This window comes from Thermobia domestica, chromosome 17, assembly GCF_964235325.1.
Source record: "Thermobia domestica chromosome 17, izTheDome1.hap1.1, whole genome shotgun sequence".
Taxonomy (NCBI): Eukaryota; Metazoa; Arthropoda; class Insecta; order Zygentoma; family Lepismatidae; genus Thermobia; species Thermobia domestica.
Genome location: NC_137470.1, coordinates 130,503,903 through 130,519,096, shown reverse-complemented (window position 1 = coordinate 130,519,096; position 15,194 = coordinate 130,503,903).

Genomic DNA, 15,194 nt, shown 5'->3' with positions numbered 1-15,194 from the left:
ATGGGACCTACCGTAGTTGGGTCAAGACTTTATTTAGGAACTAGTATGTGCCCTATCCAAATATCCATGTTTCAGAAAACACAGTTTTCGGGGGTCGCTGAAATGAATAGTAACGTTCCCAATACCATTTAACTACAGATTCAGTTTGGCAGAGGGGCAGGGGAGTGAAAATGTCAAAAATGACTGAGATTTGTGTCTAATTAATAGTTTTCGGAGTCAGGAAAATGGTTGACCCGTTTAAAATTGTTTTTTGGAAGATAGTACCCACTTTAAGCTGCATTTTTAATCATATAAATTTGATTAAAGGTGTATTGTGTAGAGTAGGGTGCTTCTATATTTATGCCAAAAACAGTATCTTCTGTACTTTCATCATTACATTTCCATTTAAATAATATCCTAAGGAGGAAGCGTATTCGAGTATTTCCTATAAATCTATTCTCCCCGTGCGAAGAACGGGCACTTCAGCTAAAAATAACAATAAAACAACCGTAATTTTTCTAATCTCATGTGTATTCAATTTTCTTTCTTCTTTAGAGGGATAACATAATTATTTTATCCTCATAATCTTTAAATCAACTTTCGTACAGCTAACAACGCAACATACACTGCTATTTATCAACTAATACAACATTTATTTTGGGCCTCGGTGGTTTAGTGGAACAGCGGTCATCTCTCATGCGTGGGGTCCGTTATTCGACTACCGCTCCCATTAGTGGGTTTTGTAGAGAACAACCTCCGTGTGTGTGGTTTCTCTCGGGTTTTCCCTCTTCTGTTATTCCACCATTATCACATATCTCATAATTAGCGTCTTTCTTAGCCTTGGTGCATAATCATAACACGCTGAACTAAAAAAGAGTAGTTATTCCTATCTATTCAGCTTTGATCTCTTTTCTCTCCTACTTCTTAGCATCCGAAGATTAATAACTTAATTGTAAGTAGGAAAATACAATAGAAGAATTTTAGGAAAGATAAAAAAAAAAAAAAAAAAAAACGGATGAAAATATTGTGATCTTGTCCAATAATTAGTTTCTGGATCAGCGGCCACAAAATTTTTGAACGGCCCCTAAATAAACTTTTCGTATTTTTAACGGAATAAGCACATCATACTGAGTTAAGTGATAGTTTGGGTTTGGCTACATCATATCGCACACCCGGTGGAAGACTTTTACAAGTGAAAAACACTGGTATTTCTGTTATCTATGGGTTAATTTGTTTAGTTACGTTTCTGCGAAAATACTACCAGGTAGAGCTCGCTTCTCTATCTCTATTCTCTTTCGAGCGATGATAACTCAAAAGTTCCACTTTTTGAGTTGTAACACTCTTCCACCGGGTGTGTGATATGTAGTTCTCCAGATATAAGGCCTGCAATAAAATTTTTGCCTGAAATATATTGGATCTTCTGCTCTAAAAATAGAAAAAAATGAAATGAAATCTGTAAGTTTTACGTCCCACGGTTATGCCGGTTAGACTAAAGGAGACGATGATGATGAGAGATGAGTGAAATGGTGAAATGAAGAAAGTGGGAGGAAACAGAACCCCGAGAAAACCCACAAGCACGGTGTTCGTCCATCACAAAGTCCACACGGCGCGAGCTGGGATTGAACCAGGGACCCCAAGTAACGGAGATGAACGCTCTACCACTGAGCCACCGCGCCCCCTCGCTCCAAAAATAGAAATTCTAAATGGATAGAAAAGGGATGAGTGCACATTTTAATCGGAGAAATAAATGCTTTGGTGACTTACCTTTTGCTGATGATAGGGCTACAGATGGAGTTAGTGGTCCCCATTCAATGAACACAAACATCAAATTAATTATACAAAAAAAAAAAAAAAAAAAAAAAACTGTTCAAATCTCTCCGTTACTGACATGGAGATGGTACTTTTCTATACACTACCCTATCCCACACTGACATAATTTTCAAAAGGACACCCAATGGTTCAATCAGAGCGAGAACGAACTTAAGAATTACTGATGAGAAAACATTTTCCACAAGAGTAACTGGTAGTCACTGGGGTGAAGAATAGGGGGATGTGGAACGAGTTCAAAACGTACTTGATGAATAGCAGCCACAATATCTTGAGTGTGGCACCGCACTAAATTTCCTCGTTCCAATTAAACTAAATCACGTTATGGCGTAATTATTAGTGAAACATTTACTTCTGACATACGAAAAATAATACAATGGAGTCTCCTAATTCGAAGTCCAAGGGGGCAAGAAAAAAATTGGAATTATCCAAAATTCGAATTAACCAAAAACTCTCATTTTTAAGTATTTTAAAGTAAAATTAAAGAAACAAAATAACTGTACTGTATATGAAAAAAATAATTAACATGCAATGCACTTTAGCTTTAAAACACCACCTTTTCTTGTGAAGAATTAGAATACGAATTAGAATTATGCAGAATTCGACATTGTGCATAATGCACTCCAATAAGTCACAAACGAATCTGCTTACCTTTTTGTCACTGCTTTTAGTTCAGTCAAAAAGAATTACAGAAATGTCACGTACAAGTCATTTGCTAATGGAAGACAAGGTTGAAAGTCGTTCACACTTCTACAGAAGGGATGAACATTTCCAGGTTATTGAGGTGGAGGAGACTAGAGACCTGCATGGGCCGAATGTTTCGACCCGAGCCCGATCCAGCCAGAACGTACCTAGGCCCGGCCCAGCCCGGGCCCGAAAACTTTTGGAGATTTTCGACCCGAGTCCGGCCCGGCCCGATAAGTTTTTCAAAATTCTTGGCCCAAGCCCGATAAATTTTAAAAGTTTTTGGCCCGACCCAAGCCCGATAATTTTCTTAAAAAATTAGCTCGAGCCCGAATCTTTCTTGAAATTTAGTACTAAATTTGACCTAACCCTCAGAAACATTTTCTAAACTCTGGTTCACAACCTGACGCTTGCCTCCAGAATGGTACCACTGCCTCCTAGAACTTCCCCTGTCATCGAGAGAACAAAAACTCCGTTCCCTGTAACAAAAATCTAACTTGATTGATTTTTAGCATAAAGTGAAGATGGCAATATTGTTTAGCGACAGGCAAAACATTCCCACCCTTTCTTTTTATATTTTGAGTTCAGTGAAGGTCAAGGTCAGAGCTCAATTTACCGCATAATGCCTGCAATCCCCTACAGTGAAAGTGGAGCCGCTAAGCAACACAAACTAGCTAGCTATTGCATTCTTTGTAACATTTCTCACGGACACACTTCTTCAACGTTTGGCTTTATTCCAATTATCGTTTAACGAAAGTCAATGATTATTAAACAATTGCAATTGATCGGCCCCAGCCCGGCCCGACCTGAAGAGAAATCAGTGTCGGCCAGTCCAAGCCCGGCCCGGCCCAAAGAAATAACAGTGTCGGCCCGCCCAAGCCCGGCCCGGCCCAAAGAAATAACAGAGTCGGCCCGCCCAAGCCCGGCCCGTGCAGGTCTCTAGAGGAGAGATGCATACCAACCACCTTCTGCCGGATACTCTATAGCAGGAGGGAGTCCAGCGGAGGTGGTATTAACGAAGTTTTCCCTTTTTCACGGTCTCCTCTGGATAAGATAACAGATAAACAAAAAGCAATTGAAATTGCATTGTACTGTTTGCAATCTGTAGAACACTGCAAATACTTCGAGTTATCCAAACACTAGGTTCAAAAGTTCGATTTACCCCAGATTTTTTAACCATTGTTATTTATACAGTTTTCAAGGGGAATATATATTTTTTTTTTTTTGAATTATCCAAGTTCGAATTAAAAAGAGTCCGCTGTAATTAAATTATGTGTGTTTTCGGAAAAGAGTTTAAAGAAAACTCGCCTCCAAAAGTAAACTATGCCCTGTAAAGTTTTTTTTTCTTTTTACTGAAAAATGACCTTTGCTGACCTGACCTGAAAATTATCACGAGAAATGATTTACGCGACAAGATAGAATTAATGAAATATTTATTTATGAAGTGGTAAACAAAATCACCTTAGTCGTTTTTGAAAAAGCATTCTGGAAAGATATTCACCCCAAGAGTAAACTATCTTTTCTGGATTTTCCCTACAAAAGTGACGTACTTCACAGTACAGGATTGCTCATGAAGTATTGATGTATGACATATAAACAAAATCGTAGAGTGTCTTCGACAAAATCGTGTATTATTTTCATTTTTCACTCATCAGTAAACTACGTTTATTCTTGTGGGCAGGAACAAAATTCGAGCCTCTCCTCCCTAGAGAATCCTATACTTACTGTTAGTTCAAGTTAAAATTGGTTCAAATGCGAGTAGACATACATCAGAACAAATGGACGGCAGACATATAACATTTACTTTTACGGTGTGGAGAGGTCATGAAACATGTAAGTCCCTTGAAATCTAGAAGTGGATCATTTCAGGATCACTATACTTTCTCCTCGCTCGAAAGATTTATATGTATATATAGTGTGTTTCAAAACAACACCAACAACAACGTTTGGGAGGTGATTCCTGACACCAAAATAAGACGAAAAGTATACACCAACCTGGGTGAACAAATGCTTCCTTTCGGAGTTACCTCCCAAACGCTGTCAGTGTTGTTTTGGAACATTCTGTATATATATATATATACTGTATATAAGACGGGGTTACTTTGCACAAGATTTAGGCAATTTTAAAGAAAACAGCATGTAACTTACAAACGTAATGACGTAGAACACTGTATTTTAAACATATAATAGCTAGATATATAATATAAGGAAAACATTCGTGCAAGTGAATTAGTAAACATTCAGTATGACCATAGCTATTGAAATATAAACTTTGGTGCAAAGTTACCCCATAGGTGGGGATACTTTGCACAACATACGAAAAAATATGTTCAAAATACGAAGTTAACCTTTCTGTGCAATGTTTTCCCTTCAGTATTTATACATTTCACTTCCTACAAAAAACTGTATGCAGTCTACAAATATTGATATTAGAATAATGGTACCAGTATCACTACTTAGTATGAATTATGGATATTTGTAAAGAAAATTATGTATTTTCTTTACTGGTACAGGAACCACATTGTTATAGTTTAGGATATGTCCCACAGAAATGTCAATTCAGGAGAAAAAAAAAAAAAAAAAAAAACGCCAACTGAACTGCCTTGGTTGCTCTTTATGTCCAAGAATATCATCTCAAACGTAATCAGTGGAATATTTACGGGGTTTGGGGCTTTCAGGCTGAAGCCCACCAAGATTGTAAGATTTCTTTAAAAAAAATCCCGACGAAAAATTAAAATAAATAAATAAAAAAAAGCTTTTCTCAGTGAAGCCTCTATCAAACTATTTTCTGGATCTGCCATTGTTCGTAATTAATTTCCCAACAAGAAATCCATTCCTGCATCTACGTAAATAGGAAATTTACCTGAAATTAGAAGGTACTTGCAGTACTAATTTCCTATGTAAGGAGTTACTTTGAACAGGTGCAAAGTAACTCCGATTAGAGGCTGAAACCGCCTTCTCCCATTTTTTTTTCTTTTATGACTTTAAAACGTTTCACAGTTCAATTTCAACTATTGCTTCAAAGTCCCATTATACACAGTAGTATTCTAGCAAACTGACAACTTGGACGGCAATTCTTGTAGATGATATCTTTGAAAGTTTGTCGGCCTTTACAGTGTCTGCTTTTCATACCTCTACAACAATAAAAACCCTCCTGATAATTAGAACTGATGTTAACCGCTAACATTATAGCCAAAACACAGTTAGATATTTATGGTTTTACCAACAGAGGACTGTGCAACTCTTTTCATATTTTGTGCAAAGTTACCCCTGATGTACAAAGTAACCCAATCCCACGGTAATATATATAAAGTCTCGATTATTCTGAAAGTTCCAACATTCCCTATAAGAATATAACCAATTTGATCCAATGTGAAGGTTAACAGATTCTGAATAAATTAATACCATTTGCTCCGTATATATTCTCATTCATACTTAAAAAAAAAAAAAAGGTTTAAATTTTATTGAAACATATTGTAACTTTATTTTATTAAAATGTACTTTTTTTTTTCCAGCTGTAATTAGTTGAATTGAAGGTGAGAGTTATGAAACTGGCACACGTCAGGTGTGATGTGAATATGGAATTTCAGAAAAGTGTAAGTTTGAATGCTATATAGCTCTGTTCACTGAAGCTTAAGTATGTCCATTTATCTAGTGATCTGAAATGTTACACTGGCTGTTTTCATATTGTAATTTTGGAATTGGTAGGTATATGCGTTACAAAACAGTTCATGAAAAATATTGAACTTGGTTAAGTGAAAATATCAAAACCCGACCAAAGTGGAAAAGGTATTAATGATTTTGTATTACAATATCGGCTATTTATCGCCGCCTTCTCTGGCACATTGTGAAAGCAGACACTTTAATAGATTTGAGTATTAAAAGTGACCTCGTGTTATTTTCTACGATCCATAAGCTGTGACTTTAGATGATACCTTCATAATGCGTGTAAGAATGGGAATGATACATTGCCAGAAGTGTAGCACAAGGTTATTAACACTACGTATATGTTTCCTGCATTGGTTACACACTGACTTTTTAGTTAAGTTAGTTCCAAGACCAGAATGAGTTATATTTATGTTCAACTTGATGCGATTTTCTTTCTTTACAATTGACCCTCGACTATCCGATTCACCACTATTCGATTTAGTTCCACTAATAATAATCATCATCATCTCGGTAAGAAAATGAGGATATATATATAGGAACTGGCAAAAAGCTTTCGACATGGTCAATTGGACGAAACTTCTTCAAATACTTGAAGGAATTGGGGTCAACTGCAGACTGACAACTCACTCGCAACCTGTACATACGACAACGAGTCAAGTTGCGCTTGAATGAAGGAGAAACCAATAGTGTGGATATTGGCAGAGGAATCAGACAAAGATGTAGTATGTCGCCCTAATTATTCGACATTTACAGTGAATGGTTAATGAAGGAAGCATTAACACGTTCAACTCGACACCTGACAATAATAAAGCTATGCTTTTTGAAAATCCCGACGTAATGCCATTCATTCATAGTTCCCGACGTGCGCCACCGGCGGTACATGATCTTTATTCTGATATCCGTGGCTCCTTTGGGTTTTTAGTTAGAAAAGTAGAACAGTGTTACGAACTTTGTTATATACATCGTAGGCAATCTATGAAGCAGACCTGTAACTCTTTTAAGAGAAATAAACCTGATACTTATTGTACATGAAGTGTTGTTAGTATGACATCTCTTATAATATAAAATACGTATGGAAATGTACAGATAATCGTAAATAAAACTTATTGGGAGAGAATTGTAGATAAATATTTTTCAATATAAATAAAAACATTATTATTCACTAGAAAATACACTTTTAAGAAATCAAGGATATGCTATTTGTGCTGAAATTAAAATAATGAACATACTGTCCACTGAGGTATTTACTTGGTTTTTGCTTTTTGAATTTTCTTAATTTTTCGCACTGAAGCACTCAAGACAAATAGTGGAGTTACCTTCACAGCTACTGCAGTATGTGGACACAGGTTTTTGCCAATTTTCGAGCTGTCGGGTATCCCTTTTCCTCCTTCATGGCTTTGTAACAGAATTTTACGTTTCAAGTATTTACTACCACTTTTTTTTTTTTTTTTTTTTTTTTAACAAGTATTTACGTAATTCTAATAAAGCACCACAATAGCACCGGTTATTGCACTAGTTTCAGCTTTCCAACACTGCTGCTCCAATCTCCGAATACAAACACAAAAGAACTAATACTCATTTTCTGTAATAAAGCTGCTCTTTGTGAGCACATGCAGTTAGAACAATATTCGCAAGAGTACTCCTCCAACTCATTGAAAAGTAATGCTATTATGCAGGTATTAATCAAACTATCTAACCTTCAAATCGGAAAGATTTGACAAAATTATTGTGCAGTGACGGCGCAGAGTGGAGTAATTAGTCTTGAAACCCGGACAAAAATATTTACCATTTAGTATCATAAAATAATCGTTTAAATGAAATTAATTTGTGTTTACCTACAATTTTAAAGATATATTATAGCCAAAACCTGGTCCTGCAGTTATGAACAGTCAGGAAAATCAGAGAAATTATATTATCTTGTGTATTAATTTTTGTTTTATTGTTTTAAACTGTCTGTGGTAAATACTTTGAAACATTTTAAGAGAAAATTCTTAGTTTTGCTATTAATTAATATTTGCTACATCAAATAATGGATAAAAAGGTAACATAAAATAGAAATAGCAATACACTTTTTTTTTTTAAAAGATATACTGTACAGGGTGTGGCCAAAAGTCTGGATCGGACTAAATGTTTAAGAAACTGTAAATACAGTCGATCTGAATTCAATTGGGATCAATGTTGGCGATATGGAGAAACATTATGACGTGGTTAAAGTTGTCATCCGTCATCTTGGTGGCCACCACAATGGAATCAACTTGTTTATTTTATTTTAAATGCCAATATGGTCATGTGACATATTAAACAACATTCTCGTTCGAAGAGAAATCCAACGGTAAAGTTTTTTTTTTTTTTTTTTTTTTAATCTGCAACGGTTTTGAAGTTGTAGATGAATTTAGGATAGGTTATCTTTCAGACTTAAACTTTGTTATGTGTGGAGCATTGTATGGACGGAAAATGACTGACTGTATTTATTTTTTTTTATAGGTAGGATGGGATGTCAACTCGAGAGGAAAGAATCGAAATATCTTTTGGCTGGAGGAAGCGATTAGGATGTCGTTCATTGAAGACGGCTGCTATTATTTCTGAACTGCGTCCACTAAGTCGAAAATATTTGTTTCTAGCCTCAGCTGCCTCCTCTCAGAGTTGCTCAATAGGCAAAATAGCTTGTTTTATGATTGCTGGGCCATGAATTAAAACTTTATGTAGGGCTGGAGTCATCGGGTACCAATTATATAGTTTCACATAAAGTTCTGCAGTGGCAGTAGCGAAGTTCTGAAATTTCTCCACGTCTATTTCGTGGCCACTAGAAATTGCATACAGAATAATCTTCATTTTTTTTTTTTTTTTTTTTAAATCAAGTTTAAATCCACACCAGTCATTTGGGCAGCAGTTTCATGGTCAGCAAAAAAACCTTGAAGCATTATCGTTCGTATTGCGATGGACGTTCACTAACAAACCCAACTCTTCTCTGAAACTGGTTTGAATTTCTTTCTTTTTAACTATGGTTTTCTCTTTTTCTGATTTCCCTTGCCATTGTTTAATAGGGATTTTGTAGGCTAAGTGCAATATTGATTCGAAAAACCTGATCCTTCTATGAAGGACAGACAATAATAATAATAATAAAATATGCATCATAATTCATGGTACAGTTTATGAACTTAAAAGTTTCAGTAAATGTCATTTATTATAGAGCCAGCTGAAATGCTCGTTCTTCGCACGCGGGAAATATGTTTATAGGAGATAGTGACTCGCAATAAATTGATTTGTGACTATTTAATAAGTTTCGTACTTTTATGTATGAAGTGCACGGTTATGCAAGAATGGAAAATTTGGTGAACGGAGATTCATTTAAAAAGAAAAGCAACAATAATGCTATTAAATTCGAATGAAGTAAATTGTAGTTAAAGGAAAGTCTAGTTTGTATTTAATGTTATTTTAATTTTATTTCATACTTAACTAAGTTGTTTAATTACATTTGTTATCTAGTGGCCAGATTACCTCCTCTTTTATGTCTCGGCATTCTGTTTAACGTTATTATTACTTAACACTCTTAAATTCCATTTAATACACTGTTCACTAAGTTTTACCTCTAGCAATTTACTTTCACTTGTTACGTTTTAAACATATCACTGGCATACAATTTACTGTCTGGCAATTTCACTTTTCCTTGATCCGATCTTATATTTTAAAAGTTTCCCTGGCACATATTTAAATTCCAATTTATTGAGAGTAATTTGTTTCCTATAAACGTGTTTTCCTTGTGCGAATAACGGATCTTTGTTATAATTCTGAATTTATTTGTTATTATTGTATTTTTAACGATGTCTGTAGACATTATATCATCTTCTTTTAAACAAACTTGTAAATAAATGTAATGGCTCAGACTCCGGTCCATCGTTGCCTGTTAACTTTCTTTGGTGCTATTTGAGCACACTGGTGCCAAAGAGCATTAAGTAATTTGAAGATGAAACTGACATGTATTAAACTTTTTGTCAATGTACCTACCAGAAAAGTAGTTTCTCAGTAATCTATAATTTTAGTTAATTATGCTTCTGAATAAGTAATTCTTACCGTATCTCTGAAACACGTTTCTTTGTGGAAACAGTGTCGCTACTCTATGTAGACTCTTCTTGTGTTGTCGCATGGCGATACTCAACCTGGAACAGATAAACTTCAGGGGCGCCAGAGATAATTGTGTTTAGATATGGGAGGCAGGCTTTAATAGAAGTAGTTGTACAAATAGCAATAGTAGTAGTTGGTAGTAATAGTGGTAGCAGTGGTAATAGTAGAACAAATAGTAGTAGTAGTACAAATAATAGTAGTAGCTTGGATTCGGTTAGGTTAGGTTAAAGTAGGTTCTGTTGTCTGGCTCCCATCATCTAGACATAACCCCACCAATTTCCTTTCAAAACATTAAATAGGTTGTAAACTTTAATAAAAATGACCCGTATTCTTAATGCGTACCTTCCTAGTGGTGCACATTCTAGAACATTTTCGAACCTATAGGAAAATAATATAACATGCTGGCACATTCTACAACAATTTCGAACATTCTGGAACATTCTAGAACTTTTTGGATCATTCTAAAAGGTTCTAGAGCATCCTGAAAATTCTAGAACATTCTCGAACCTTTGGGAAACTTCTATAACAGTCTGTAGCATTTTCCAAAATTGTTGATAATTCTAGAACATTCTGGAATATTCGATCAATAATGATTTGTGTAGAAAGAAAAGCAATATTAAAATTGAAAATAAAGAAATGCACGCATTGTTGTTAAAATTTAACCCATTTTTTATCACAGTAACACCGTTGCTAGGGCGTTTACTCCCTCTAGGACTTCTGCTAGTCCAAACCGAAACCTTCTTCATGGATGGGAGATACAGGGCTACAATACCATGTAACTCCCATGGGGTTCCGGGTCTTGGTTTTGGCCTTTGTGGCACGCACGGACAAACCACACTTACTTTTATTGTATATATATTAATTAATTGCATGAAACTTTACTTGAATAAATTATTTCTAATTTTCTGTATAAACTCAATCAACTAAAGATTGAACTCATAGGTTTATGTCAGGGAACTGCTGTAAGGATTTCTGAACTCACCTAAAAACCAAATTAGACATAATTTATAAATATATTTTTATCTTAATGGGGCAAAATTTTATTCTTGGACTAAGTTAACAAAAGATTGTATTTTTAACTACAAAAGGAATGATTGATCAACTAGAATAAGAACATAAACAAAAACACTTGTTAACTTGTAAACTTCATAATTTTTTCTTGCAATAAGCTCTTGCCATTTCATTACATATTTAACCAACAAGACTTAGAGCTAAAATGTCAACATATCATAAAATTAAAACTTCTACCAATGTCCTTTAAAACAATACAGTTTTTGCTGATAATGACCTTAATACAATTACTAAAATTAACACCTCGAAAACTGTAAGCGCGGCCACACTAATTTAAATTCGCATGGTCAGAAAAATTTAGTAACTTCTTCAATTATTATTTACGTTCATTTCATATTTAAATAAATGTTTACAAGACCCGCCAGTTATGGAAAAACAAGAAATTAACTTTATTTCATGCATTTTTTAAATTTTATTTTTTCGACTTACGTCCGGGTTTTAGGGTCAAATACTCCACTGTGCGGCGGCACACGTCGGCTCGCGTTTATGGTATAATAAAAACGGGCCGCCATAAGCCACCGGTGGCGCACGAATCCAAATATGTGAAAATTTCAGAAAAATTGTGTTTTATGTCCAAAGAAGCATCTCAGAATGGATTGCTTCATAGAAACCACAAATTCCCGGAAATTTGAATGTCGTTATTTTGTGAAGGTAACGCTTTTCCAACTGTGTTACTTTAATTATCTTATTTTGTACAACGTGTTAATGTGAATTGGAGATTTCAAGATTAAAGAGCAGGTTATTAACAAGATCAGGTATGCAATAAGGTTATTATAGCTAGAACCAAAGAAAAACTACGGGAGATGATTGACAAAATAGTTGACACTGGGAAAATATATGGAATGGAAATCAACATAAAAAATTCGAAAGTCATGAGAATAACCCGTGGAAATACACCTTCACGGGTCAGAGTAGAACAAAGAATACTTGAAGATGTCGATCATTTCATGTATCTAGGAAGTATTTTGACGAGAGACGCTTACTGCACCAAATAGATCAGGTCAAGAATTGTCACAGCCAAAGAAGCATTCACTAAGAAAAGATCACTCTTAATTAGCAGGCTCAATATTGGACTTACGAAGAAATTGGTCAAGTGCTATATATGGAATATTGGATTTTATGGTTCAGAGACTTGGACAATACGGAAGTTAGAGAGGAAATATTTGGAAAGCTTCGAAATGTGGTGTTGGAGGCAGATGGAGAAGATAAAAAGGACAGAGAAAGCAACAAACGAAGATGTTTTAAAACGGATAGAAGAAAAGAGGACACTTCTAGCCACCATCCTTCGTAGAAAGGCCAATTGGATTGGACACATCTTGAGAAGAAATTGTCTTCTTCATGTCGCCATAGAAGGAAAGATAGAGAGAAAGCGAGGAATAATAATAAGAACACAAGCGATGAATGATTTGAAAAGCAGAAGAAAATATTGGGAGTTAAAAGAGGAAGCTGGAAACATTTCCAAGCCCAAAGTGAAAATTAAGAAAAAAAAAAAAATCATCAGTCGCAGGACCTGCCGAAAGGCAGAATACTTAATAATAATAATAATAATAATAATAATAATAATAATAATAATAATAATAATAATAATAATATATATATATATATATATATATATATATATATATATATATATATATATATATATATATATATATATATATATATATATATATATAGGGTGTTACAAAAATGCATCACATTTTGGGAACAGGTTCATCACATCAAAATAACAAAAATGTTCATATGGACCTGTCCTCAAAAGTGGATAGTTTCGGACTTATAGGGTGTCGGAAACGTGAAAGAAGTGAACTTCAAAGGTTCATAGATCCACTACTATTCAACCTATCGTAGTCAGGTCAAAACATTACTGAAGAACTGGTATGTGAACTATCCAAATATCCATGTTTAAGAATGCTCCAGTATTTGTACACAATTTTTGGAGGTAGGTGGAGAGTGATTAAGTACTCCCAAACAGCCTCTCTAAAAATGATTGCGCAAGTACCAAAGGTTCTGAAAGATGGATGTTTGGATAGTTCACATACTAGTTCTCAGTGATATCTTGACCCGACTATGATCGATCCTACAGAAGTGGAACTATGGAGCTTTAAGTTCCTTTTCTTCACGTTTTCGACACCCTATAACACCGAAACTATTCACTTTTGAGCACAAGTTCATATGAACTTTTTTCTCTTATTTTGATGTGAGAAATCTGTTCCCAAAATATTGCGACACATATTTGTAACACCCTGTATATATATATATATATATAGATAGATAGATAGATAGATAGATAGAGATATCCACTTGACTTTTAACGCCTCCATAAAAATAAGTTTTTGACCAGGAGAGAACGTTATGTATCAAAGACTTTTTCGAACATTAAAACCTGTAAGTTTTGACTTCTTTCTCCGTCCTCCTAGATACACTTTTTCACATTTGCGCAATCATTTATCCATGAACTGTACAATAAATTTAAGTGTACATTTTCAAAACATTAAACGTACATTTTACGTTAATGTTTTGTTTTAAAATCGTACGTATGTATGTACAGTGTACATCATTTTATGTTTCCTGCAATTAATTAGATGATATAAAATTCACCTTACAAGGTGTACAATATTTTTATTTTTCTGCTTCATTTTTTATAATAAATTTTTAGAACGAACGTACAGCATAGTAGTACATAACAAGCACTTATACTAGTACATAACAAGCACAAGTACTGACTTAAAAGGTCAGAATATATGAATAAGAGCGGCTTTTGGTATAAATGGTGTTTTTCATGGTATGTGTGAGACAAGAAGTGAGAATTATAGAACCTAGGTTTTTTGTTATCCGATCAGCCCTTCTGCCACATTAGGTAGTCTACTTACTGTATTCTGAGATGATGTATTGTATTTAGGATTTAGATTTCTGGGCTTTTGGCATCTGTGGACATTCAGCCCGTCACATATGAGAGATGACGTCCCTCGGCGATTATACCATCCGAGGAAAGGGAAGGAAGGAAGCGGCCTGGGACCTATAAGTTAAGTATCATCCCGGCATTTGCCTGGTGTGAATGAGGAAAACCCAAGAAAACCTCTCTCAGGATGGCTGGCCTGAAAAAGCTTTTCACACTTTTTCGACCGAGTGCCCTCACCGGGAATCGAACCCGGGACCACTCGCACCGAAGGCGGGAGCGTTAGCGACGACGCTACGCAGAGCCACTTGTAGTTTGTATTGTTGAAAATTACCCTCATCCCTCGTTTTAACGAATAAAAAGGGGGATAATAATGGTCCGATGTTGTCAATAAGTTCCGACACTTAAATCTGCAGTGGTTAATATCCAGAATTGCACTACGAAAAAAAAAAAAAGAAAAAAAGAAAGAAAAAGAAAAGAAATGAAATCTTACAATTTAACGCCCCACTGTTATGTCCTTTAGGCTACGGGAGACGATGGTTAAAGCAAGGAAATGATGTAAGAATTGGTAGAATGATAAAATGGGAAGAAATGGAACTATCTCAAGAAAACCCACGCACACGGTTGTTGTCCACTACAAACTTACTTGGCCGGGTATCGAATTAGGGATCCACACACCAGAGGTAAGGATCTACCACTGAGCCACCGTGCCCCCTAGCATTACGAAAGATAGACGAAAAATACAATACTGTCCTTTTAATGAAGCTCACTATCTAATTTGGTATTGCAAAATACCTCTACATTGTAAATATACACTAATACAATAATTCAACATTTTATTAACATCAGAACTTTTGAACTGAATAGGCTGCTCCAGATTTTGTTTGTTTTTTGAAAGTCTGTTAAATGTACGTCCGTAAAACCGAGGGATGAGTGTATAGAT